A 23,694-nucleotide genomic window follows, 5' to 3' on the forward strand; every position below is an offset into this window, starting at 1 on the left:
GAACTTGAAATATCTCATAATGTATATTAAAACGTTTGATACTGTATACAGGTTTATTTCGCCCCGTGTAAATTTTGTCCTTCTGAACTTGCAAACGGCTTTGCCCCGTCTTCAATTAATATTTGCCCATACAGGGTTGTGTTTAAAGAGAGATAATTTGAGACATTGAAATTCGCCCATTTTAAATTCGCCCGCTCACAACGAAGGCGAAAAGAGCGAAAATAAATCGAGGGCGAATGTCAGTACTGTATCCAGTAGCTAAGAAAAATATCGGTTCCATGGTGTAGTGGTTATCACGTCTGCTTCACACGCAGAAGGTCGCGAGTTCGAACCTCGCTGGAACCTTTTGATTTAAGGTCCTGTAGGGATTAAAACTTTCATGAACAATTGTCAATTTGTTTCTTATATGGTTAACAATTTGTCTTCACGCATCTTTACAGCAATGTATGCAGGTATTTGTACAGTCCTGTTGTAGATACACCACCATCAACAACATGCACTTCAATTTTCATATTGATGCAGTTAAATCAACGATTCTCCAGAATTCATCGGACTGTAACAGATGACCAAAACTACATTTTCTGTAAAATCTAATGGCTCCCTAACGGCGTGGTCCTATATTTTGAATTTCTCAAGTGAATCACATATGGGAGGAATTTTCAACATGAGAATACACTATCGTCTTCTCTCAAGAATCAAATGGTCTATTCATTAATATTTCCTCTTCCATAGCCACATTTTGTGAATGTAACACGAGACACGCTACCTAAAAAGGCAAGAAAAATCTATATGACTTTTATTTAATTGATGCGGTTTAGAAGAGACGTAGCAATAAGGAGGTTCCATGGTGTAGTGGTTATCACGTCTGCTTAACACGCAGAAGGTCGCGAGTTCGAGCCTCGCTGGAACCTACTCTTTTATTCTAAACACGAAGTTTTCATGCTATTTCATTCCTGGTATCCTCTTTAGAAATGATGATGTCAAAACTGGGATTTTCATTCTATTCGACAATCTCAAACCATTTCATTGATCAAGTAAGATGTATCAAACTTTATCACTACTTATTGAATAAATCGGAACGAAAGCATTTTTATCATGCATGTATTTTCATTTCTTTAAAACTTGGGTTGTGTCCTTGTCAAAATTTAGAAATGATCGATGCAATCAACCATTTCCTGTCTTTGACCTTCAATACCTCCAAAAATGTACTCCGGTACTTTTGACGGAAATAGAAGAAAGAAACTAAACATCAATGCCAATACATTTGATTTCCTTAGTATACCGTACGGTTTCATGGTGTAGTGGTTATCACGTCTGCTTTACACGCAGAAGGTCGCGAGTTCGAGCCTCGCTGAAACCTAATTTTTCCATGCTATACATGTTTGAATCGTTAGGTGTCAGTTTATGTCATTTTTTAAACCAGGTATTGCCATGTTATGTTCAATCAAATGAAACGTTTATTTCGTTGTGGGTCCGTTTCCACATCTTGATCGAATTTCTGTCGTTCTATAGATTTGACGGCAAGCTGACCATTCACAACGGTATGTATCGTGAACGAAGCTTTGCGGCGTGAGCCTCTCAGAACGCATTAAGCTAAAAAGGTAAAGGTCGTGTTTTTGAGTCCAATTTAGGAAGGCGATAATTCCTGGTGATCAAAAACTGTCTAGCTCAAATCATTTCGGTCGTTAAGACCGATGCTAGGAATGCTTGATGAACTTGAAATATCTCATAAAGTATATTAAAACGTTTGATACTGTATACAGGTTTATTTCGCCCCGTGTAAATTTTGTCCTTCTGAACTTGCAAACGGCTTCGCCCCGTCTTCAATTAATATTTGCCCATACAGGGTTGTGTTTAAAGAGAGATAATTTGAGACATTGAAATTCGCCCATTTTAAATTCGCCCGCTCACAACGAAGGCGAAAAGAGCGAAAATAAATCGAGGGCGAATGTCAGTACTGTATCCAGTAGCTAAGAAAAATATCGGTTCCATGGTGTAGTGGTTATCACGTCTGCTTCACACGCAGAAGGTCGCGAGTTCGAACCTCGCTGGAACCTTTTGATTTAAGGTCCTGTAGGGATTAAAACTTTCATGAACAATTGTCAATTTGTTTCTTATATGGTTAACAATTTGTCTTCACGCATCTTTACAGCAATGTATGCAGGTATTTGTACAGTCCTGTTGTAGATACACCACCATCAACAACATGCACTTCAATTTTCATATTGATGCAGTTAAATCAACGATTCTCCAGAATTCATCGGACTGTAACAGATGACCAAAACTACATTTTCTGTAATATCTAATGGCTCCCTAACGGCGTGGTCTTATATTTTGAATTTCACAAGTGAATCACATATGGGAGGAATTTTCAACATGAGAATACACTATCGTCTTCTCTCAAGAATCAAATGGTCTATTCATTAATATTTCCTCTTCCATAGCCACATTTTGTGAATGTAACACGAGACACGCTACCTAAAAAGGCAAGAAAAATCTATATGACTTTTATTTAATTGATGCGGTATAGAAGAGACGTAGCAATAAGGAGGTTCCATGGTGTAGTGGTTATCACGTCTGCTTAACACGCAGAAGGTCGCGAGTTCGAGCCTCGCTGGAACCTACTCTTTTATTCTAAACACGAAGTTTTCATGCTATTTCATTCCTGGTATCCTCTTTAGAAATGATGATGTCAAAACTGGGATTTTCATTCTATTCGACATTCATGTATGTACTAACTCAAACCATTTCATTGATCAAGTAAGATGTATCAAACTTTTTCACTACTTATTGAATAAATCGGAACGAAAGCATTTTTATCATGCATGTATTTTCATTTCTTTAAAACTTGGGTTGTGTCCTTGTCAAAATTTAGAAATGATCGATGCAATCAACCATTTCCTGTCTTTGACCTTCAATACCTCCAAAAATGTACTCCGGTACTTTTGACGGAAATAGAAGAAAGAAACTAAACATCAATGCCAATACATTTGATTTCCTTAGTATACCGTACGGTTTCATGGTGTAGTGGTTATCACGTCTGCTTTACACGCAGAAGGTCGCGAGTTCGAGCCTCGCTGAAACCTAATTTTTCCATGCTATACATGTTTGAATCGTTAGGTGTCAGTTTATGTCATTTTTTAAACCAGGTATTGCCATGTTATGTTCAATCAAATGAAACGTTTATTTCGTTGTGGGTCCGTTTCCACATCTTGATCGAATTTCTGTCGTTCTATAGATTTGACGGCAAGCTGACCATTCACAACGGTATGTATCGTGAACGAAGCTTTGCGGCGTGAGCCTCTCAGAACGCATTAAGCTAAAAAGGTAAAGGTCGTGTTTTTGAGTCCAATTTAGGAAGGCGATAATTCCTGGTGATCAAAAACTGTCTAGCTCAAATCATTTCGGTCGTTAAGACCGATGCTAGGAATGCTTGATGAACTTGAAATATCTCATAAAGTATATTAAAACGTTTGATACTGTATACAGGTTTATTTCGCCCCGTGTAAATTTTGTCCTTCTGAACTTGCAAACGGCTTCGCCCCGTCTTCAATTAATATTTGCCCATACAGGGTTGTGTTTAAAGAGAGATAATTTGAGACATTGAAATTCGCCCATTTTAAATTCGCCCGCTCACAACGAAGGCGAAAAGAGCGAAAATAAATCGAGGGCGAATGTCAGTACTGTATCCAGTAGCTAAGAAAAATATCGGTTCCATGGTGTAGTGGTTATCACGTCTGCTTCACACGCAGAAGGTCGCGAGTTCGAACCTCGCTGGAACCTTTTGATTTAAGGTCCTGTAGGGATTAAAACTTTCATGAACAATTGTCAATTTGTTTCTTATATGGTTAACAATTTGTTTTCACGCATCTTTACAGCAATGTATGCAGGTATTTGTACAGTCCTGTTGTAGATACACCACCATCAACAACATGCACTTCAATTTTCATATTGATGCAGTTAAATCAACGATTCTCCAGAATTCATCGGACTGAATACACTATCGTCTTCTCTCAAGAATCAAATGGTCTATTCATTAATATTTCCTCTTCCATAGCCACATTTTGTGAATGTAACACGAGACACGCTACCTAAAAAGGCAAGAAAAATCTATATGACTTTTATTTAATTGATGCGGTATAGAAGAGACGTAGCAATAAGGAGGTTCCATGGTGTAGTGGTTATCACGTCTGCTTAACACGCAGAAGGTCGCGAGTTCGAGCCTCGCTGGAACCTACTCTTTTATTCTAAACACGAAGTTTTCATGCTATTTCATTCCTGGTATCCTCTTTAGAAATGATGATGTCAAAACTGGGATTTTCATTCTATTCGACATACATGTATGTACTATCTCAAACCATTTCATTGATCAAGTAAGATGTATCAAACTTTATCACTACTTATTGAATAAATCGGAACGAAAGCATTTTTATCATGCATGTATTTTCATTTCTTTAAAACTTGGGTTGTGTCCTTGTCAAAATTTAGAAATGATCGATGCAATCAACCATTTCCTGTCTTTGACCTTCAATACCTCCAAAAATGTACTCCGGTACTTTTGACGGAAATAGAAGAAAGAAACTAAACATCAATGCCAATACATTTGATTTCCTTAGTATACCGTACGGTTTCATGGTGTAGTGGTTATCACGTCTGCTTTACACGCAGAAGGTCGCGAGTTCGAGCCTCGCTGAAACCTAATTTTTCCATGCTATACATGTTTGAATCGTTAGGTGTCAGTTTATGTCATTTTTTAAACCAGGTATTGCCATGTTATGTTCAATCAAATGAAACGTTTATTTCGTTGTGGGTCCGTTTCCACATCTTGATCGAATTTCTGTCGTTTGACTTCCGGTTTACTGTCAGCCGAGAGTGCACGGATAGTTTTCGTGGAGACGATAGTTAGTTGGTTTGTGTACTTATGTAAGTAGTAAAGCTTCTAAAAAGGAGCCAAGTTGAATAACTGTATATATAATATTGTACATAAGTGAATTGTTGAACTTTATTTGCAAGTAGTGTTGACTTTGTGTCAACAAAGGGCAGGATGCCTGCCACGTCGAGTGGCGGCCATGAGGGCGGATCACAAAACAACCCAAACAAGGTAAATAGAAACTACCGCCGTGAAAACACAGTAACTGTTGATGTATTAGATAATGGGCAGATTAAACCTGATAATATCATCAAGTTTGTACACGAAAATTGTGGAGTTGGATCTATGTTCGCGTGTGTCCCAAGATCAGGAAATCTATATGAAATCACCTTAGACGGTAGGGCCCCTCTTCAGTATCTTTTAGAAGGAATAAAAATAGGAGACAAAACATATGAATGTAGAGAAATTGTTCAAAACTCAATAATGGTAAGTTTTCTACATCTCCCAGCATACATTGAAGATCATGAAATTGAAGATACACTTCTGTCAATGAACATTGAAATATTATCTCCAATCAAACGGCGATATTACCCTGGAACAAACATCGCCGATGGAACGAGATACGTACGAGTAAAATTACCACCAAATATGCAGTCATTACCGTACACAATCAAATTCAGAAAAGAATACTACAGGGTTATCCACAATGGGCAAATTAAAGTGTGTTCGTTATGTTATTCGCAAGATCATCTGTTTAGGGCTTGCCCTAAATTCGTCTGCTTTAGATGTAAACAACAAGGACACTACGCTAGAACATGTTCGGTGAAAAAGTGTTACGATTGTCTTCAGTGGGGAGACGAGTGTTCGTGCGGGTCTAGTGAACACGATTCAGGAGATGACAGCCCTGTTGAAGAGGTGAATAAGGAGAACGGCGCACAGCTTGACGAGGCACAAGAGAGGGAATCAGAACCAGAAATGGAAGTAAACGAAACACCGGAAAATCCAACCGAAGATGATATCGGGAAAACGCACGATGAACAAAAGAAAGTTGAACCCGAAATTGATTCACATATGAAAGAAAATAGTGGAAAAATCAGTGAACCCGTTGATAGTGCCGATAGCCATCGGGATCAAAATAACGCGGAAGGAAACGAGGTCGTACGAGAACATTCAGAAAGTTCCGAGTCTTCAGAACAGGACGACGAAATCATTATCAAAGGAAAAACAAAGAGAAAGAAGAAAGTGAAGAAAGGAAAGGCCAAAAAGAATAGATAAAATGAATAAAATTATTGTAACTTTATTACTCATATCTGTAATGTTAGTTACTTCATGGAACTGTAATGGGTTATGTAATGTTGACAAAATGAAAATGATATTTAGTTTATTTGTTGAAAAGAAATATGATATAATTGGTTTACAAGAGACACATTGGAAAGATGAATTTATTGATATGTATAAACATTTATGGAATGGTGATATTATTTACAATAATTATGATAGTTCGGCAAGAGGTGTAGCTTTTTTGATAAGAAATGATTTAAAAGAAAATGTTGAATTTGTCAATGGTTTTGATGGTAGATTTTTACACATAAAATATAAAGATAATGATGAAACATTTGATATAATAAATGTATATGCACCAAACAAAGTTGCAGATAGATCATCATTTTTTAAGAATATTTCAGAAATAATCCCAATGTCTAACAGTCTTATGATATTAGGAGATTTTAATAACACGCTTAATGAAATAGATCGTTGTGGAAAAACTGTCCATACGTATGACAAAGGTTATAATGCACTGTTTGAATTTATGAATAAACATAGTGTTGATGATATATGGAGAAATAGAAATAAAAAAGAAAAAGTTTTTTCTAGAAAAATGGTGATTGAAAATAGACTAGTTCAAAGTAGAATAGACTATATTTTGACATCTAAGGATTTGAATAAGTATGTTAGAAATATTTATTATGTAGAAACTACTTTGAGCGACCATTCAATGGTTGTGCTTTATTTCAATAATGATGATGTTGAAAGAGGTCCTGGAATATGGATTCTAAATAATTTACTACTTTATGATGATATATACAAAGGAAAAATTGTAGAACTGATAGAAAGAGAAAAAGCTTGCATATTATATAATACATCACTACTAGTTTGGTGGGATAATTTGAAATACAAAATTAAGAAGTATTCTCAGAGTTATAGTAAAAGAAGGGCGAAAGAACGTAACAAAGAATATTTTACTATACAAAACAAAATAAAAAAGTTATCTGAGAATATTGCAAATGGAGAAAAAATTGATATTGAAAAATATGAGGCGTTGAAATGTGAACTGTCAGAGTTTGAATTAGAAAAATGTAGAGGTGCAATGTTAAGGTCAAAGGCTCAATGGGCCAATGAGTCAGATAAATGTACCAAATATTTTTTGAATTTGGAAAAAGTTAGACAAAAATCAAATTCAATTAAAGAATTAGTTGATGATGGTGTAATTAAAAATGATACAGAAGCGTTACTAGATATTCAATATAAGTTTTTCTCAAAATTATACTCATCTGTCAGTATTAAAGAAGAAAGTAAGGAGCATTTTTTATCATTTGTTGATAAAAGATTAGATGAGAATGATTTTGAGTTATGTGAAAACTGTATTAACAATGAAGAAATTATAATAGCAGTTAAAGAAATGTCCAATAACAAAAGTCCAGGCTCAGATGGATTAACAGTTGAATTTTACAAAATGTTTTTGCCATATTTAAGTGATATTTTGTTTAAATTGTATAAAGAAATAGAAACAAAAGAATCGTTATCACACAGCATGAAAATGGGTGTTATTACTTTATTGTACAAGAAAAAGGGAGACAAGAGATGTTTGAAAAATTATAGACCTATTAGCTTACTTAATGTTGATTATAAGATCATTGCTAGAGTTATGGCAAATCGATTAAAATTTGTTTTACCAAATATTATATCAGATGCTCAAACATGTTGTATACTAGGAAAAGATATTGCAGATACAATTGTTAGTGTTAGAGACATTATTGATTTAGTAGAAATGGATAATTTGGAAGGCTACATTGTTAAAATAGACCAAGAAAAAGCCTTTGATAGAGTAAGTCATGAGTATTTATTTGATGTTTTAGATACATTTGGTTTTGGACCTTATTTTAAAAGGTGGATAAAGATATTTTATCATGACATTTTTAGTAGTGTCAAATGTAATGGTTTTTTAACCAATTATTTTCCAGTTAAAAATTCGGTCAGACAGGGTTGTCCAATATCTGCCTTATTATATGTTTTATCAGCAGAACCTTTGTATCATGCAATGAGAAGTAACATAAATATAAAAGGAATACCTATACCAATGTCTGACAAGGTGGCTTTAATGTTTCAACACGCTGATGATACAACTATGACAATATCAGATACAGGTTCTATAACAGAAGTTTTACAAGTTTTTGAGTTATATGGAAACGCATCAGGTGCAAAAATTAATACTCAAAAATCTGAAATAATGTGTATAGGTTCAGGTTGTTTAAAAGATAAAGTTAAAAAAACTTATGATATTTCTGAAACAAGTATTATGAAAATACTTGGTATATTTTTTGGTAGAAACAAGAAAGAATGTGAAGTTTTAAATTGGAATGACAAAGTGAAAAAAATTAAACAAATACTTAATTTGTGTAGACAAAGAGATTTAACAATTCAAGGAAGGGCAGTTGTTATAAATACTATGTTGATGTCAAAGTTGTGGTATTCGTTATCTGTTTTATCAATGCCTAAATGGGCAAGAGATTCAATACAAAAAGAATGTATTCAATTTTTGTGGAATTATGGTGCACATTTGGTGTCTTACAAAACTATTGTTGGTGATAAACATAATGGAGGTTTAATGTTGAATGATATTTATCTCAAAATGTTATCATTTAGACTTAAATTTCTAGCTAAATATTTTTGTACATCGAAAGATTTTTTGTGGAAACACATTTTAAAATATCACCTGTCAAAGATATGTTCTTTAGGCGCAAATTCAGAAATATTTTTACTGAGATTGTTTAGTCAAGACTTACCTACATTACCTCAGTTTTACAAAGAAATGTTTAGCGCATGGTATGCAATAGAAGATTATGTGATATTTAACCAAAAAGAAAGTGACGTGTATAATTTTTGTCTTTTTTGTAATCCAAAAGTAACAAACAAAGGTAAAATGTTAAAGTGGAATGTTTTTATTAAGGCAGGCGTTACACATGTAAAACATATAGCATATGAAGTTATACCAGGTTTTTTACCAAGTTCTTATATTGTTGATATTATTCAAGAGTATGACCCTGATGTAAATGTATTGGCTATCAAGGAAAATTACAGAACTCTTTTAGAAAGCATTCCGAGGGAATGGACAGAATATGTAAAAGAAAAGGAGTTTCACAACATGGCTTTTCTTGCAGACTTTTGTGTAAAATATGAAAATCAATCTATAGTTTTTAGTACATGTACTGTTAAAATATTTTACAAATTATTGCTACACAAATTGTTTCAACATCCTGTATCAAATAGTTTTTGGAAAGAAAAATTTAATATTGATGATTCTGATGTATTTTTCAAAAGATGGGGTACATTATTGGAGTCTTATAAACCACCTGAAATTATTGAATTAGATTTTAAGATGTATCACAATGCAATATTTACATATGAAAAATTATTTAAAATCGGCAAAACAGAATCAAATTGTTGTCCAATTTGCTCATTACAAAATGAAGATATTATACATTTATTTATTGGCTGTAATGAACTACATGAATTTATAAACAAATTTGTTGTGTATCATTTAGAAACATTATTCAAAGATGTAGATGTAAATATTTTCAATACTTTGAGATTTGATGAGATGTTTTTCTCATCATTGTCAACGGGTATAAAAAATGTAAATACATTTTTTGTTAATTTCTTTTTATCAATATGTAGATTAAGTATATACAAACGACGACAAATGTTTATCAAAAGTCAACAGAAGATGGATGTTACTAAATTTTGTAAATACATGTTAAAACAATTTATTTCATATAATCATTACCAATTGTGTATCAAGGAAAACAGAAGAAATATTTTCTCCAAATTATTTTTGAACAGAAATCCTCTAGTTAAAGAAACGGAGGGTGTGTTGATATTTATTTTTTAATACTTGTCCTTTTATATAAATTCATTTGTTTATTAGACATTGCTGTTTTTAAGAATTGATATGTACAGTGTGTATTGTGTTGAATATCAATAAAAGATAAAAAAAAAAAATCACGTCTGCTTCACACGCAGAAGGTCGCGAGTTCGAACCTCGCTGGAACCTTTTGATTTAAGGTCCTGTAGGGATTAAAACTTTCATGAACAATTGTCAATTTGTTTCTTATATGGTTAACAATTTGTCTTCACGCATCTTTACAGCAATGTATGCAGGTATTTGTACAGTCCTGTTGTAGATACACCACCATCAACAACATGCACTTCAATTTTCATATTGATGCAGTTAAATCAACGATTCTTCAGAATTCATCGGACTGAATACACTATCGTCTTCTCTCAAGAATCAAATGGTCTATTCATTAATATTTCCTCTTCCATAGCCACATTTTGTGAATGTAACACGAGACACGCTACCTAAAAAGGCAAGAAAAATCTATATGACTTTTATTTAATTGATGCGGTATAGAAGAGACGTAGCAATAAGGAGGTTCCATGGTGTAGTGGTTATCACGTCTGCTTAACACGCAGAAGGTCGCGAGTTCGAGCCTCGCTGGAACCTACTCTTTTATTCTAAACACGAAGTTTTCATGCTATTTCATTCCTGGTATCCTCTTTAGAAATGATGATGTCAAAACTGGGATTTTCATTCTATTCGACATACATGTATGTACTATCTCAAACCATTTCATTGATCAAGTAAGATGTATCAAACTTTATCACTACTTATTGAATAAATCGGAACGAAAGCATTTTTATCATGCATGTATTTTCATTTCTTTAAAACTTGGGTTGTGTCCTTGTCAAAATTTAGAAATGATCGATGCAATCAACCATTTCCTGTCTTTGACCTTCAATACCTCCAAAAATGTACTCCGGTACTTTTGACGGAAATAGAAGAAAGAAACTAAACATCAATGCCAATACATTTGATTTCCTTAGTATACCGTACGGTTTCATGGTGTAGTGGTTATCACGTCTGCTTTACACGCAGAAGGTCGCGAGTTCGAGCCTCGCTGAAACCTAATTTTTCCATGCTATACATGTTTGAATCGTTAGGTGTCAGTTTATGTCATTTTTTAAACCAGGTATTGCCATGTTATGTTCAATCAAATGAAACGTTTATTTCGTTGTGGGTCCGTTTCCACATCTTGATCGAATTTCTGTCGTTCTATAGATTTGACGGCAAGCTGACCATTCACAACGGTATGTATCGTGAACGAAGCTTTGCGGCGTGAGCCTCTCAGAACGCATTAAGCTAAAAAGGTAAAGGTCGTGTTTTTGAGTCCAATTTAGGAAGGCGATAATTCCTGGTGATCAAAAACTGTCTAGCTCAAATCATTTCGGTCGTTAAGACCGATGCTAGGAATGCTTGATGAACTTGAAATATCTCATAAAGTATATTAAAACGTTTGATACTGTATACAGGTTTATTTCGCCCCGTGTAAATTTTGTCCTTCTGAACTTGCAAACGGCTTCGCCCCGTCTTCAATTAATATTTGCCCATACAGGGTTGTGTTTAAAGAGAGATAATTTGAGACATTGAAATTCGCCCATTTTAAATTCGCCCGCTCACAACGAAGGCGAAAAGAGCGAAAATAAATCGAGGGCGAATGTCAGTACTGTATCCAGTAGCTAAGAAAAATATCGGTTCCATGGTGTAGTGGTTATCACGTCTGCTTCACACGCAGAAGGTCGCGAGTTCGAACCTCGCTGGAACCTTTTGATTTAAGGTCCTGTAGGGATTAAAACTTTCATGAACAATTGTCAATTTGTTTCTTATATGGTTAACAATTTGTCTTCACGCATCTTTACAGCAATGTATGCAGGTATTTGTACAGTCCTGTTGTAGATACACCACCATCAACAACATGCACTTCAATTTTCATATTGATGCAGTTAAATCAACGATTCTCCAGAATTCATCGGACTGTAACAGATGACCAAAACTACATTTTCTGTAATATCTAATGGCTCCCTAACGGCGTGGTCTTATATTTTGAATTTCACAAGTGAATCACATATGGGAGGAATTTTCAACATGAGAATACACTATCGTCTTCTCTCAAGAATCAAATGGTCTATTCATTAATATTTCCTCTTCCATAGCCACATTTTGTGAATGTAACACGAGACACGCTACCTAAAAAGGCAAGAAAAATCTATATGACTTTTATTTAATTGATGCGGTATAGAAGAGACGTAGCAATAAGGCGGTTCCATGGTGTAGTGGTTATCACGTCTGCTTAACACGCAGAAGGTCGCGAGTTCGAGCCTCGCTGGAACCTACTCTTTTATTCTAAACACGAAGTTTTCATGCTATTTCATTCCTGGTATCCTCTTTAGAAATGATGATGTCAAAACTGGGATTTTCATTCTATTCGACATACATGTATGTACTATCTCAAACCATTTCATTGATCAAGTAAGATGTATCAAACTTTATCACTACTTATTGAATAAATCGGAACGAAAGCATTTTTATCATGCATGTATTTTCATTTCTTTAAAACTTGGGTTGTGTCCTTGTCAAAATTTAGAAATGATCGATGCAATCAACCATTTCCTGTCTTTGACCTTCAATACCTCCAAAAATGTACTCCGGTACTTTTGACGGAAATAGAAGAAAGAAACTAAACATCAATGCCAATACATTTGATTTCCTAAGTATACCGTACGGTTTCATGGTGTAGTGGTTATCACGTCTGCTTTACACGCAGAAGGTCGCGAGTTCGAGCCTCGCTGAAACCTAATTTTTCCATGCTATACATGTTTGAATCGTTAGGTGTCAGTTTATGTCATTTTTTAAACCAGGTATTGCCATGTTATGTTCAATCAAATGAAACGTTTATTTCGTTGTGGGTCCGTTTCCACATCTTGATCGAATTTCTGTCGTTCTATAGATTTGACGGCAAGCTGACCATTCACAACGGTATATATCGTGAACGAAGCTTTGCGGCGTGAGCCTCTCAGAACGCATTAAGCTAAAAAGGCAAAGGTCGTGTTTTTGAGTCCAATTTAGGAAGGCGATAATTCCTGGTGATCAAAAACTGTCTAGCTCAAATCATTTCGGTCGTTAAGACCGATGCTAGGAATGCTTGATGAACTTGAAATATCTCATAATGTATATTAAAACGTTTGATACTGTATACAGGTTTATTTCGCCCCGTGTAAATTTTGTCCTTCTGAACTTGCAAACGGCTTCGCCCCGTCTTCAATTAATATTTGCCCATACAGGGTTGTGTTTAAAGAGAGATAATTTGAGACATTGAAATTCGCCCATTTTAAATTCGCCCGCTCACAACGAAGGCGAAAAGAGCGAAAATAAATCGAGGGCGAATGTCAGTACTGTATCCAGTAGCTAAGAAAAATATCGGTTCCATGGTGTAGTGGTTATCACGTCCGCTTCACACGCAGAAGGTCGCGAGTTCAAACCTCGCTGGAACCTTTTGATTTAAGGTCCTGTAGGGATTAAAACTTTCATGAACAATTGTCAATTTGTTTCTTATATGGTTAACAATTTGTCTTCACGCATCTTTACAGCAATGTATGCAGGTATTTGTACAGTCCTGTTGTAGATACACCACCATCAACAACATGCACTTCAATTTTCATATTGATGCAGTTAAATCAACGATTCTCCAGAATTCATCGGACTGAATACACTATCGTCTTCTCTGAAGAATCAAATGGTCTATTCATTAATATTTCCTCTTCCATAGCCACATTTTGTGAATGTAACACGAGACACGCTACCTAAAAAGGCAAGAAAAATCTATATGACTTTTATTTAATTGATGCGGTATAGAAGAGACGTAGCAATAAGGAGGTTCCATGGTGTAGTGGTTATCACGTCTGCTTAACACGCAGAAGGTCGCGAGTTCGAGCCTCGCTGGAACCTACTCTTTTATTCTAAACACGAAGTTTTCATGCTATTTCATTCCTGGTATCCTCTTTAGAAATGATGATGTCAAAACTGGGATTTTCATTCTATTCGACATACATGTATGTACTATCTCAAACCATTTCATTGATCAAGTAAGATGTATCAAACTTTATCACTACTTATTGAATAAATCGGAACGAAAGCATTTTTATCATGCATGTATTTTCATTTCTTTAAAACTTGGGTTGTGTCCTTGTCAAAATTTAGAAATGATCGATGCAATCAACCATTTCCTGTCTTTGACCTTCAATACCTCCAAAAATGTACTCCGGTACTTTTGACGGAAATAGAAGAAAGAAACTAAACATCAATGCCAATACATTTGATTTCCTTAGTATACCGTACGGTTTCATGGTGTAGTGGTTATCACGTCTGCTTTACACGCAGAAGGTCGCGAGTTCGAGCCTCGCTGAAACCTAATTTTTCCATGCTATACATGTTTGAATCGTTAGGTGTCAGTTTATGTCATTTTTTAAACCAGGTATTGCCATGTTATGTTCAATCAAATGAAACGTTTATTTCGTTGTGGGTCCGTTTCCACATCTTGATCGAATTTCTGTCGTTCTATAGATTTGACGGCAAGCTGACCATTCACAACGGTATATATCGTGAACGAAGCTTTGCGGCGTGAGCCTCTCAGAACGCATTAAGCTAAAAAGGCAAAGGTCGTGTTTTTGAGTCCAATTTAGGAAGGCGATAATTCCTGGTGATCAAAAACTGTCTAGCTCAAATCATTTCGGTCGTTAAGACCGATGCTAGGAATGCTTGATGAACTTGAAATATCTCATAATGTATATTAAAACGTTTGATACTGTATACAGGTTTATTTCGCCCCGTGTAAATTTTGTCCTTCTGAACTTGCAAACGGCTTCGCCCCGTCTTCAATTAATATTTGCCCATACAGGGTTGTGTTTAAAGAGAGATAATTTGAGACATTGAAATTCGCCCATTTTAAATTCGCCCGCTCACAACGAAGGCGAAAAGAGCGAAAATAAATCGAGGGCGAATGTCAGTACTGTATCCAGTAGCTAAGAAAAATATCGGTTCCATGGTGTAGTGGTTATCACGTCCGCTTCACACGCAGAAGGTCGCGAGTTCGAACCTCGCTGGAACCTTTTGATTTAAGGTCCTGTAGGGATTAAAACTTTCATGAACAATTGTCAATTTGTTTCTTATATGGTTAACAATTTGTCTTCACGCATCTTTACAGCAATGTATGCAGGTATTTGTACAGTCCTGTTGTAGATACACCACCATCAACAACATGCACTTCAATTTTCATATTGATGCAGTTAAATCAACGATTCTCCAGAATTCATCGGACTGTAACAGATGACCAAAACTACATTTTCTGTAATATCTAATGGCTCCCTAACGGCGTGGTCTTATATTTTGAATTTCACAAGTGAATCACATATGGGAGGAATTTTCAACATGAGAATACACTATCGTCTTCTCTCAAGAATCAAATGGTCTATTCATTAATATTTCCTCTTCCATAGCCACATTTTGTGAATGTAACACGAGACACGCTACCTAAAAAGGCAAGAAAAATCTATATGACTTTTATTTAATTGATGCGGTATAGAAGAGACGTAGCAATAAGGAGGTTCCATGGTGTAGTGGTTATCACGTCTGCTTGGACTTCCGGTTTGCGAATGGCAAGGTGAGCACGTATATTTTGGCTGATCGAATACAACCGAGCGTGTTTACTATTAGAAGTGAACCACTGAACTGTGTCTTCTATAGACAAACTTTATGTTTATAATTGTGTTTATTTTACTTGTACTGTATATATAGTTGTGAATTATTACAAAGTGTAAATAACGTTTCAAGCGGGGATGGCAGCCACGTCTAGTGGTCGCCATCTTGGCGGATCACAGAATTTGTTTGTGAACAGGAAATATCGTAAAGAAAACACTTTATTTGTGAATGTGAAAGATAATTCATCGGTGAAACCCGAAGAAGTTATCGAATTTATCCATGATAACTGTGGTGTTGGTAGTTTGCTTGCATGTGTCCCGAAATCGGGGAATTTTTATGAAATAACGTTAGAAGGGAGAGCCCCTTTACAGTACCTCTTAGAGGGGATAAAAATAGGTCAAAACACATTCGAATGTCATGAAGTAGTACCTAGTTCGATCGTCGTTAGTTTCATGCACCTGCCTGCTTATATTGAAGATACCGAAATTGAAATGTCTTTGCGATCTATGGGGGTTGAACTTTTATCCCCAATCAATAGGAGATTCTATCCTGGAACAACAATAGCAGACGGCACTCGGTACGCAAAAATTAAACTTCCTGAAAACATGACCTCGCTGCCCTATACTATGAAATTTCAGAAAGAGTATTACAGATGTATTCATAATGGCCAGTTAAAAGTGTGTTCTTTGTGTTACGCAAGTGATCATCTTTTTAGAGCGTGTCCAAAATTTGTTTGTTTTAAATGCAAGGGCCAGGGTCACTATGCAAGAACATGCAAGTCTGTAAGATGTGATGATTGCGGTGAATGGGAACACAATTGTTCGTGTCGCATGAGTGAACAGGGTGAAAACGAATCGGGTGACGATGAAAATAATGAATGGGAAGAGAACTCTGAAGAGGTGAATATAGAGAACGATGACGAAGTACACAAGGACGAAGAGGCAATTGAAGGGGAAACGGAAACACCAGTGGATGTTTTAGAAACACAGGCCCCAGTGAAATTAGATCAGGAGAAAACGGAAGAAAAAGAAAACCAAACTCAAAATGAAATTCCGACCGAAGAAAAAGTAACGGAAAATAAAAATTCAGAAATCATTGATAGTGAAATGCGTACAAGTGACAGAGATAAAGAAAGTTCGGAATCAGAACCCGATACAGAAGTGATGATAACCGGAAAAAAGAAGAGAAAGAAAACGAAAGATAAAAGCAAAACCAAGTCGAAAAAGAACAAATAAAATGGAGCGAATAATTACAATTTTCATTTTAGCAATGGTTTTCATAACCTCGTGGAACTGTAACGGTTTGGTGAACATTGATAAAATGAAAATGGTGTTTAGTTTATTTAACGAAAGAAAATATGATATTGTAGCATTGCAAGAAACTCACTGGAAAGATGATTTTATTGATAATTATAAACATTTGTGGAATGGTGTTATTTATCATAATAGTGTAAATGTTTCATCCAAAGGAGTAGCATTTTTAATTAGAAATGATATTAAATCAAATATTGAAATGGTAAATGGATTTGATGGTAGATTTTTGCATGTCAAATACAAGGAAAATGACAACAAGTATGATATTATAAATGTATATGCGCCTAATGATGTTAGAGAAAGGGTAATGTTTTTAAAAAATATTACAAATGTTATGCCACGTTCAACAGAGTTAATCATTATGGGAGACTTTCATAACACTCTTGCTGAGATAGATAGATGTGGTAAAACAGTACATAAGTATGACCAGAGTTACAAAGCATTGACAGATATGATGACTGAGCATGATGTGGTTGATATATGGAGACAAAGAAATGAAAGAAAAAAGGTTTTTTCTAGGAAAGTTATTAGAGAAGGGATGCTTGTACAAAGTAGAATTGATTTTATTTTGATTGCAAAAATTCTTTGTGTTTATGTGAGAAACATATTTTATGTGGAAACAACAATGAGTGATCACTCTATGATTGTAATGAATTTTAACACAGAAGTATGTGAAAGAGGTCCAGGTGTTTGGATCCATAACAATTTGTTATTATACGATGAAATGTATGTTAACAAAGTACAAGAACTTATTGAAAAAGAAAAAAAATGTATATTATTTGAACAATCAATTTTAGTTTGGTGGGATAATTTGAAGTATAAAATTAAAAAACTGTCACAAATATATAGTAAAAATAGAGCTAAAGAAAGAAATAAGGAGTATTACAGAATTCAAAACAATTTGCAAAGATTATCACAAAGTATTGCTGATGGTAATTGTATAGACATTGAAAAATATGAAAAACTTAAAACTGATCTATGTGAATATGAAAATGAAAAATGTACAGGTGCCATACTAAGGTCTAAGGCCCAGTGGGCGAATGAATCAGATAAGTGTACGAAATATTTTTTGAATTTAGAGAAAAGCAGACAAGAGTCAAACACAGTAAAGGAATTGTTAGATGAAAACGGTGAAGTTAAGAAAAATATTGATTCTATTTTAGATATGCAATACAATTTTTATTCCAATTTGTATTCATGTGTAACTGTAGAATGCGAAAGTAAAAATCAGTTGTTGTCATTAGTCGATAAAAAACTTAATGAAAGTGATGTTGAAATGTGTGATAAAAATATAGATGTTAAAGAAATAGAGCAAGCTTTAAAAGAAATGGCCAGCAATAAAAGCCCTGGTCCTGATGGATTGACTATTGAATTTTATAGAAAGTTTTTGCCACAGTTGAAAAATGTATTGTACAAACTTTTTTTAGAAATAGAAGAAAAAGAAACATTGTCACATTCTATGAAAATGGGTGTAATTACATTACTATACAAAAAGAAAGGTGATAAAAGATTGTTAAAAAACTGGAGACCTATAAGTCTCTTGAATGTTGATTACAAAATCATTGCAAGAATTATGTCAAATAGACTGAAGAATGTTTTACCAAACATAATTTCTGATAGTCAGACATGTTGCATTATTGGAAAAGATATTGCAGACACGTTAGTAAGTATAAGAGATATTATAGAGATGTCTGAAATAGATGAAATGGAAGGTTATATTGTTAAAATTGATCAAGAAAAAGCTTTTGATAGAGTTAGTCATGAGTATATGTTACAGGTGTTGAAAGTATTTGGTTTTGGAGATTATTTTAGAAAATGGGTAAAAATATTTTATACAGGTTTTTATAGCAGTGTTAAAAGTAATGGTCATCTTACAAAATATTTTCCAATCAAAAACTCGGTAAGGCAAGGTTGCCCAATATCTGCTTTATTGTATGTATTATGCTCAGAACCTTTAAGTTGTGCAATCAAATGTAATGGTTATATTAAAGGTATAGATATTCCATTGTCTGATAAAACTGCATTGGTTTTTCAACATGCAGATGATACGACATTATCGGTTTGTGATAAAAGGTCAATTTTTGAGATATTTAAGATTTTTGAATTGTATGGAAGAGCCTCTGGTGCCAAAATAAATGTTCAGAAGTCTGAAATTATGTGTATAGGTTCAGGAAGATTATTGGAAGATGAAAGAAAATTAATTAATGTCACTGAAACAAATGTTATGAAAATCCTTGGAGTTTATTTTGGTAGAAACAAAGAAGAGTGTGAAAATTTAAATTGGAGAGACAAAGTACAAAATATAAAACAAATTCTTAATCTGTGGAGAAAAAGACAGTTGACAATACATGGAAGAGCTAGTGTTGTAAATACATTGTTGATGTCCAAATTATGGTATTCCTTGTCTGTGATTTCTATCCCATTTTGGGCTAGAGATACAATTCAAAAAGAATGTACTGATTTTTTATGGAATTATGGTACACATTTAGTGTCATATAAAACAATTGTTGGCGAACATAAAAATGGTGGTTTAAAAATTGATGATATTTATTTGAAAATGCTGTCGTATCGACTTAAGTTTTTAGCCAAGTATTTGTGTCCTACAAAAGAACTAGTATGGAAACACACTTTTAGCTATTTTTTATCAAAAATCTGTGATTTGAAAGGTGGTGTTGAAGTATTTCTTCTACAGTTGAACAAAAAGGATTTGCAATGTCTGCCTTCTTTTTATGTTGAAATGTTTAGTGCATGGTATGCTGTGAAAAATTATGTTGATTACAATGAAAATAGAAACGATGTGTTTAATTACTGCTTGTTTTTCAATCCTAAAATTGTTAATCAGAATAAAACATTAGTGTGGGTATATTTCATAAAAGCAGGTATTACACATATCAGAGACATTTCATATGAAGTAATACCAGGATTTTTGCCTGTGTCTTGTATAGTAGAACTGATACATGAATATGATTCAGAAATTAAGGTAAAACATATCAAAGATGATTATGCAACATTATTATCAGTTATACCAGAAGAGTGGAAAAATATTGTTCAAAATTTTGCTCATGTGAAAGAAGCATTGATTCCAAATTTTTCGATTTGTGTAGAAAATAACAAATATGTGTTTTATTCATGTACAGTAAAGATTTTTTACAAAATGTTGATACAAAAGCTGTTTAACCCTCCAATATCAAACGAATACTGGAAAGGAAAATTGCAAATAGATAATGAGTCTATACTTGATAACAGATGGGTTATATTAAGAGGAGTTGGTAGACCTCCAGATGTTGTAGAACTTGATTTTAAGATTTTTCATAATGGTATTTTTACATATGAAAAACTGTTCAAGATCGGTAAAACAGATTCAAACAAATGTCCATTATGTAAAACAGAACGCGAAGACTTATTTCATATGTTTGTAAAATGTGAAGAAGTGCAGGAATTTAAGAAAGATTTTATAATATATCATTTAGAATCGCTATTGAAGGACTGTGAGAATAGTGTATACAATGTTTTAGATATTGATGAAATTTTGATGACGGCATTTCCTAATGTTATGAAAAATGTTAATACATTTTTTGTGAATTTTTTCATATCAATATGTAGATTTACTATTTATAGAAGAAGACAAATATTGTTGCAAAATAATCAAAAAATGGATTTGAAAAGGTTTTGCAAATATTTACTCAGACATTATATTTATTACAACTATCATTATATGTGTATAGAACAAGACAATAGAAAAATGTTTTCAAAAAAGTTTTTGAAGAAAAATCCACTTTTAAAGGAAACAGAAGGTGTACTATTGTTTATTTTTTAAAATATTTTATGATAAAGTATTGATATGTAGACTGTGATTGTGATAATTAATGTGATGATTGTGATAATTGAAAGTTGATCAATAAAAGATAAAAAAAAAAAAAAAAAAAAATCACGTCTGCTTAACACGCAGAAGGTCGCGAGTTCGAGCCTCGCTGGAACCTACTCTTTTATTCTAAACACGAAGTTTTCATGCTATTTCATTCCTGGTATCCTCTTTAGAAATGATGATGTCAAAACTGGGATTTTCATTCTATTCGACATACATGTATGTACTATCTCAAACCATTTCATTGATCAAGTAAGATGTATCAAACTTTATCACTACTTATTGAATAAATCGGAACGAAAGCATTTTTATCATGCATGTATTTTCATTTCTTTAAAACTTGGGTTGTGTCCTTGTCAAAATTTAGAAATGATCGATGCAATCAACCATTTCCTGTCTTTGACCTTCAATACCTTCAAAAATGTACTCCGGTACTTTTGACGGAAATAGAAGAAAGAAACTAAACATCAATGCCAATACATTTGATTTCCTAAGTATACCGTACGGTTTCATGGTGTAGTGGTTATCACGTCTGCTTTACACGCAGAAGGTCGCGAGTTCGAGCCTCGCTGAAACCTAATTTTTCCATGCTATACATGTTTGAATCGTTAGGTGTCAGTTTATGTCATTTTTTAAACCAGGTATTGCCATGTTATGTTCAATCAAATGAAACGTTTATTTCGTTGTGGGTCCGTTTCCACATCTTGATCGAATTTCTGTCGTTCTATAGATTTGACGGCAAGCTGACCATTCACAACGGTATATATCGTGAACGAAGCTTTGCGGCGTGAGCCTCTCAGAACGCATTAAGCTAAAAAGGCAAAGGTCGTGTTTTTGAGTCCAATTTAGGAAGGCGATAATTCCTGGTGATCAAAAACTGTCTAGCTCAAATCATTTCGGTCGTTAAGACCGATGCTAGGAATGCTTGATGAACTTGAAATATCTCATAATGTATATTAAAACGTTTGATACTGTATACAGGTTTATTTCGCCCCGTGTAAATTTTGTCCTTCTGAACTTGCAAACGGCTTCGCCCCGTCTTCAATTAATATTTGCCCATACAGGGTTGTGTTTAAAGAGAGATAATTTGAGACATTGAAATTCGCCCATTTTAAATTCGCCCGCTCACAACGAAGGCGAAAAGAGCGAAAATAAATCGAGGGCGAATGTCAGTACTGTATCCAGTAGCTAAGAAAAATATCGGTTCCATGGTGTAGTGGTTATCACGTCCGCTTCACACGCAGAAGGTCGCGAGTTCGAACCTCGCTGGAACCTTTTGATTTAAGGTCCTGTAGGGATTAAAACTTTCATGAACAATTGTCAATTTGTTTCTTATATGGTTAACAATTTGTCTTCACGCATCTTTACAGCAATGTATGCAGGTATTTGTACAGTCCTGTTGTAGATACACCACCATCAACAACATGCACTTCAATTTTCATATTGATGCAGTTAAATCAACGATTCTCCAGAATTCATCGGACTGAATACACTATCGTCTTCTCTCAAGAATCAAATGGTCTATTCATTAATATTTCCTCTTCCATAGCCACATTTTGTGAATGTAACACGAGACACGCTACCTAAAAAGGCAAGAAAAATCTATATGACTTTTATTTAATTGATGCGGTATAGAAGAGACGTAGCAATAAGGAGGTTCCATGGTGTAGTGGTTATCACGTCTGCTTAACACGCAGAAGGTCGCGAGTTCGAGCCTCGCTGGAACCTACTCTTTTATTCTAAACACGAAGTTTTCATGCTATTTCATTCCTGGTATCCTCTTTAGAAATGATGATGTCAAAACTGGGATTTTCATTCTATTCGACATACATGTATGTACTATCTCAAACCATTTCATTGATCAAGTAAGATGTATCAAACTTTATCACTACTTATTGAATAAATCGGAAAGAAAGCATTTTTATCATGCATGTATTTTCATTTCTTTAAAACTTGGGTTGTGTCCTTGTCAAAATTTAGAAATGATCGATGCAATCAACCATTTCCTGTCTTTGACCTTCAATACCTCCAAAAATGTACTCCGGTACTTTTGACGGAAATAGAAGAAAGAAACTAAACATCAATGCCAATACATTTGATTTCCTTAGTATACCGTACGGTTTCATGGTGTAGTGGTTATCACGTCTGCTTTACACGCAGAAGGTCGCGAGTTCGAGCCTCGCTGAAACCTAATTTTTCCATGCTATACATGTTTGAATCGTTAGGTGTCAGTTTATGTCATTTTTTAAACCAGGTATTGCCATGTTATGTTCAATCAAATGAAACGTTTATTTCGTTGTGGGTCCGTTTCCACATCTTGATCGAATTTCTGTCGTTCTATAGATTTGACGGCAAGCTGACCATTCACAACGGTATGTATCGTGAACGAAGCTTTGCGGCGTGAGCCTCTCAGAACGCATTAAGCTAAAAAGGTAAAGGTCGTGTTTTTGAGTCCAATTTAGGAAGGCGATAATTCCTGGTGATCAAAAACTGTCTAGCTCAAATCATTTCGGTCGTTAAGACCGATGCTAGGAATGCTTGATGAACTTGAAATATCTCATAAAGTATATTAAAACGTTTGATACTGTATACAGGTTTATTTCGCCCCGTGTAAATTTTGTCCTTCTGAACTTGCAAACGGCTTCGCCCCGTCTTCAATTAATATTTGCCCATACAGGGTTGTGTTTAAAGAGAGATAATTTGAGACATTGAAATTCGCCCATTTTAAATTCGCCCGCTCACAACGAAGGCGAAAAGAGCGAAAATAAATCGA

At 34.5% G+C, this 23,694-nt stretch overlaps 22 non-coding genes across 22 annotated transcripts; all 22 read left to right on the plus strand.

Annotated features, from left to right (window-relative positions):
- Positions 1-272: 272 nt before the first annotated feature.
- Trnav-cac (transfer RNA valine (anticodon CAC)) lies at positions 273-345 on the plus strand. Its single transcript has one exon. It is a non-coding gene; the product is annotated as a tRNA-Val (tRNA).
- A 493-nt stretch (positions 346-838) lies between these two features.
- Trnav-aac (transfer RNA valine (anticodon AAC)) lies at positions 839-911 on the plus strand. The gene has a single exon. It is a non-coding gene; the product is annotated as a tRNA-Val (tRNA).
- A 376-nt stretch (positions 912-1,287) lies between these two features.
- Positions 1,288-1,360, plus strand: Trnav-uac (transfer RNA valine (anticodon UAC)). The gene has a single exon. It is a non-coding gene; the product is annotated as a tRNA-Val (tRNA).
- Positions 1,361-1,984: 624 nt separating this feature from the next.
- Trnav-cac (transfer RNA valine (anticodon CAC)) lies at positions 1,985-2,057 on the plus strand. Its single transcript has one exon. It is a non-coding gene; the product is annotated as a tRNA-Val (tRNA).
- A 493-nt stretch (positions 2,058-2,550) lies between these two features.
- Positions 2,551-2,623, plus strand: Trnav-aac (transfer RNA valine (anticodon AAC)). Its single transcript has one exon. It is a non-coding gene; the product is annotated as a tRNA-Val (tRNA).
- A 390-nt stretch (positions 2,624-3,013) lies between these two features.
- Positions 3,014-3,086, plus strand: Trnav-uac (transfer RNA valine (anticodon UAC)). Its single transcript has one exon. It is a non-coding gene; the product is annotated as a tRNA-Val (tRNA).
- Positions 3,087-3,710: 624 nt separating this feature from the next.
- On the plus strand, positions 3,711-3,783 carry Trnav-cac (transfer RNA valine (anticodon CAC)). The gene has a single exon. It is a non-coding gene; the product is annotated as a tRNA-Val (tRNA).
- A 380-nt stretch (positions 3,784-4,163) lies between these two features.
- Trnav-aac (transfer RNA valine (anticodon AAC)) lies at positions 4,164-4,236 on the plus strand. Its single transcript has one exon. It is a non-coding gene; the product is annotated as a tRNA-Val (tRNA).
- A 390-nt stretch (positions 4,237-4,626) lies between these two features.
- Trnav-uac (transfer RNA valine (anticodon UAC)) lies at positions 4,627-4,699 on the plus strand. Its single transcript has one exon. It is a non-coding gene; the product is annotated as a tRNA-Val (tRNA).
- Positions 4,700-10,582: 5,883 nt separating this feature from the next.
- On the plus strand, positions 10,583-10,655 carry Trnav-aac (transfer RNA valine (anticodon AAC)). The gene has a single exon. It is a non-coding gene; the product is annotated as a tRNA-Val (tRNA).
- Positions 10,656-11,045: 390 nt separating this feature from the next.
- On the plus strand, positions 11,046-11,118 carry Trnav-uac (transfer RNA valine (anticodon UAC)). The gene has a single exon. It is a non-coding gene; the product is annotated as a tRNA-Val (tRNA).
- A 624-nt stretch (positions 11,119-11,742) lies between these two features.
- Trnav-cac (transfer RNA valine (anticodon CAC)) lies at positions 11,743-11,815 on the plus strand. The gene has a single exon. It is a non-coding gene; the product is annotated as a tRNA-Val (tRNA).
- A 493-nt stretch (positions 11,816-12,308) lies between these two features.
- On the plus strand, positions 12,309-12,381 carry Trnav-aac (transfer RNA valine (anticodon AAC)). The gene has a single exon. It is a non-coding gene; the product is annotated as a tRNA-Val (tRNA).
- Positions 12,382-12,771: 390 nt separating this feature from the next.
- Trnav-uac (transfer RNA valine (anticodon UAC)) lies at positions 12,772-12,844 on the plus strand. The gene has a single exon. It is a non-coding gene; the product is annotated as a tRNA-Val (tRNA).
- A 624-nt stretch (positions 12,845-13,468) lies between these two features.
- Positions 13,469-13,541, plus strand: Trnav-cac (transfer RNA valine (anticodon CAC)). The gene has a single exon. It is a non-coding gene; the product is annotated as a tRNA-Val (tRNA).
- A 380-nt stretch (positions 13,542-13,921) lies between these two features.
- On the plus strand, positions 13,922-13,994 carry Trnav-aac (transfer RNA valine (anticodon AAC)). Its single transcript has one exon. It is a non-coding gene; the product is annotated as a tRNA-Val (tRNA).
- A 390-nt stretch (positions 13,995-14,384) lies between these two features.
- Positions 14,385-14,457, plus strand: Trnav-uac (transfer RNA valine (anticodon UAC)). Its single transcript has one exon. It is a non-coding gene; the product is annotated as a tRNA-Val (tRNA).
- A 624-nt stretch (positions 14,458-15,081) lies between these two features.
- Trnav-cac (transfer RNA valine (anticodon CAC)) lies at positions 15,082-15,154 on the plus strand. The gene has a single exon. It is a non-coding gene; the product is annotated as a tRNA-Val (tRNA).
- Positions 15,155-21,426: 6,272 nt separating this feature from the next.
- Positions 21,427-21,499, plus strand: Trnav-uac (transfer RNA valine (anticodon UAC)). Its single transcript has one exon. It is a non-coding gene; the product is annotated as a tRNA-Val (tRNA).
- A 624-nt stretch (positions 21,500-22,123) lies between these two features.
- Trnav-cac (transfer RNA valine (anticodon CAC)) lies at positions 22,124-22,196 on the plus strand. The gene has a single exon. It is a non-coding gene; the product is annotated as a tRNA-Val (tRNA).
- Positions 22,197-22,576: 380 nt separating this feature from the next.
- Positions 22,577-22,649, plus strand: Trnav-aac (transfer RNA valine (anticodon AAC)). The gene has a single exon. It is a non-coding gene; the product is annotated as a tRNA-Val (tRNA).
- A 390-nt stretch (positions 22,650-23,039) lies between these two features.
- On the plus strand, positions 23,040-23,112 carry Trnav-uac (transfer RNA valine (anticodon UAC)). Its single transcript has one exon. It is a non-coding gene; the product is annotated as a tRNA-Val (tRNA).
- The last annotated feature ends 582 nt before the right edge of the window (positions 23,113-23,694 follow it).

Source organism: Crassostrea angulata, chromosome 7 (genome assembly GCF_025612915.1).
Source record: "Crassostrea angulata isolate pt1a10 chromosome 7, ASM2561291v2, whole genome shotgun sequence".
Lineage (NCBI taxonomy): Eukaryota > Metazoa > Mollusca > Bivalvia > Ostreida > Ostreidae > Magallana > Magallana angulata.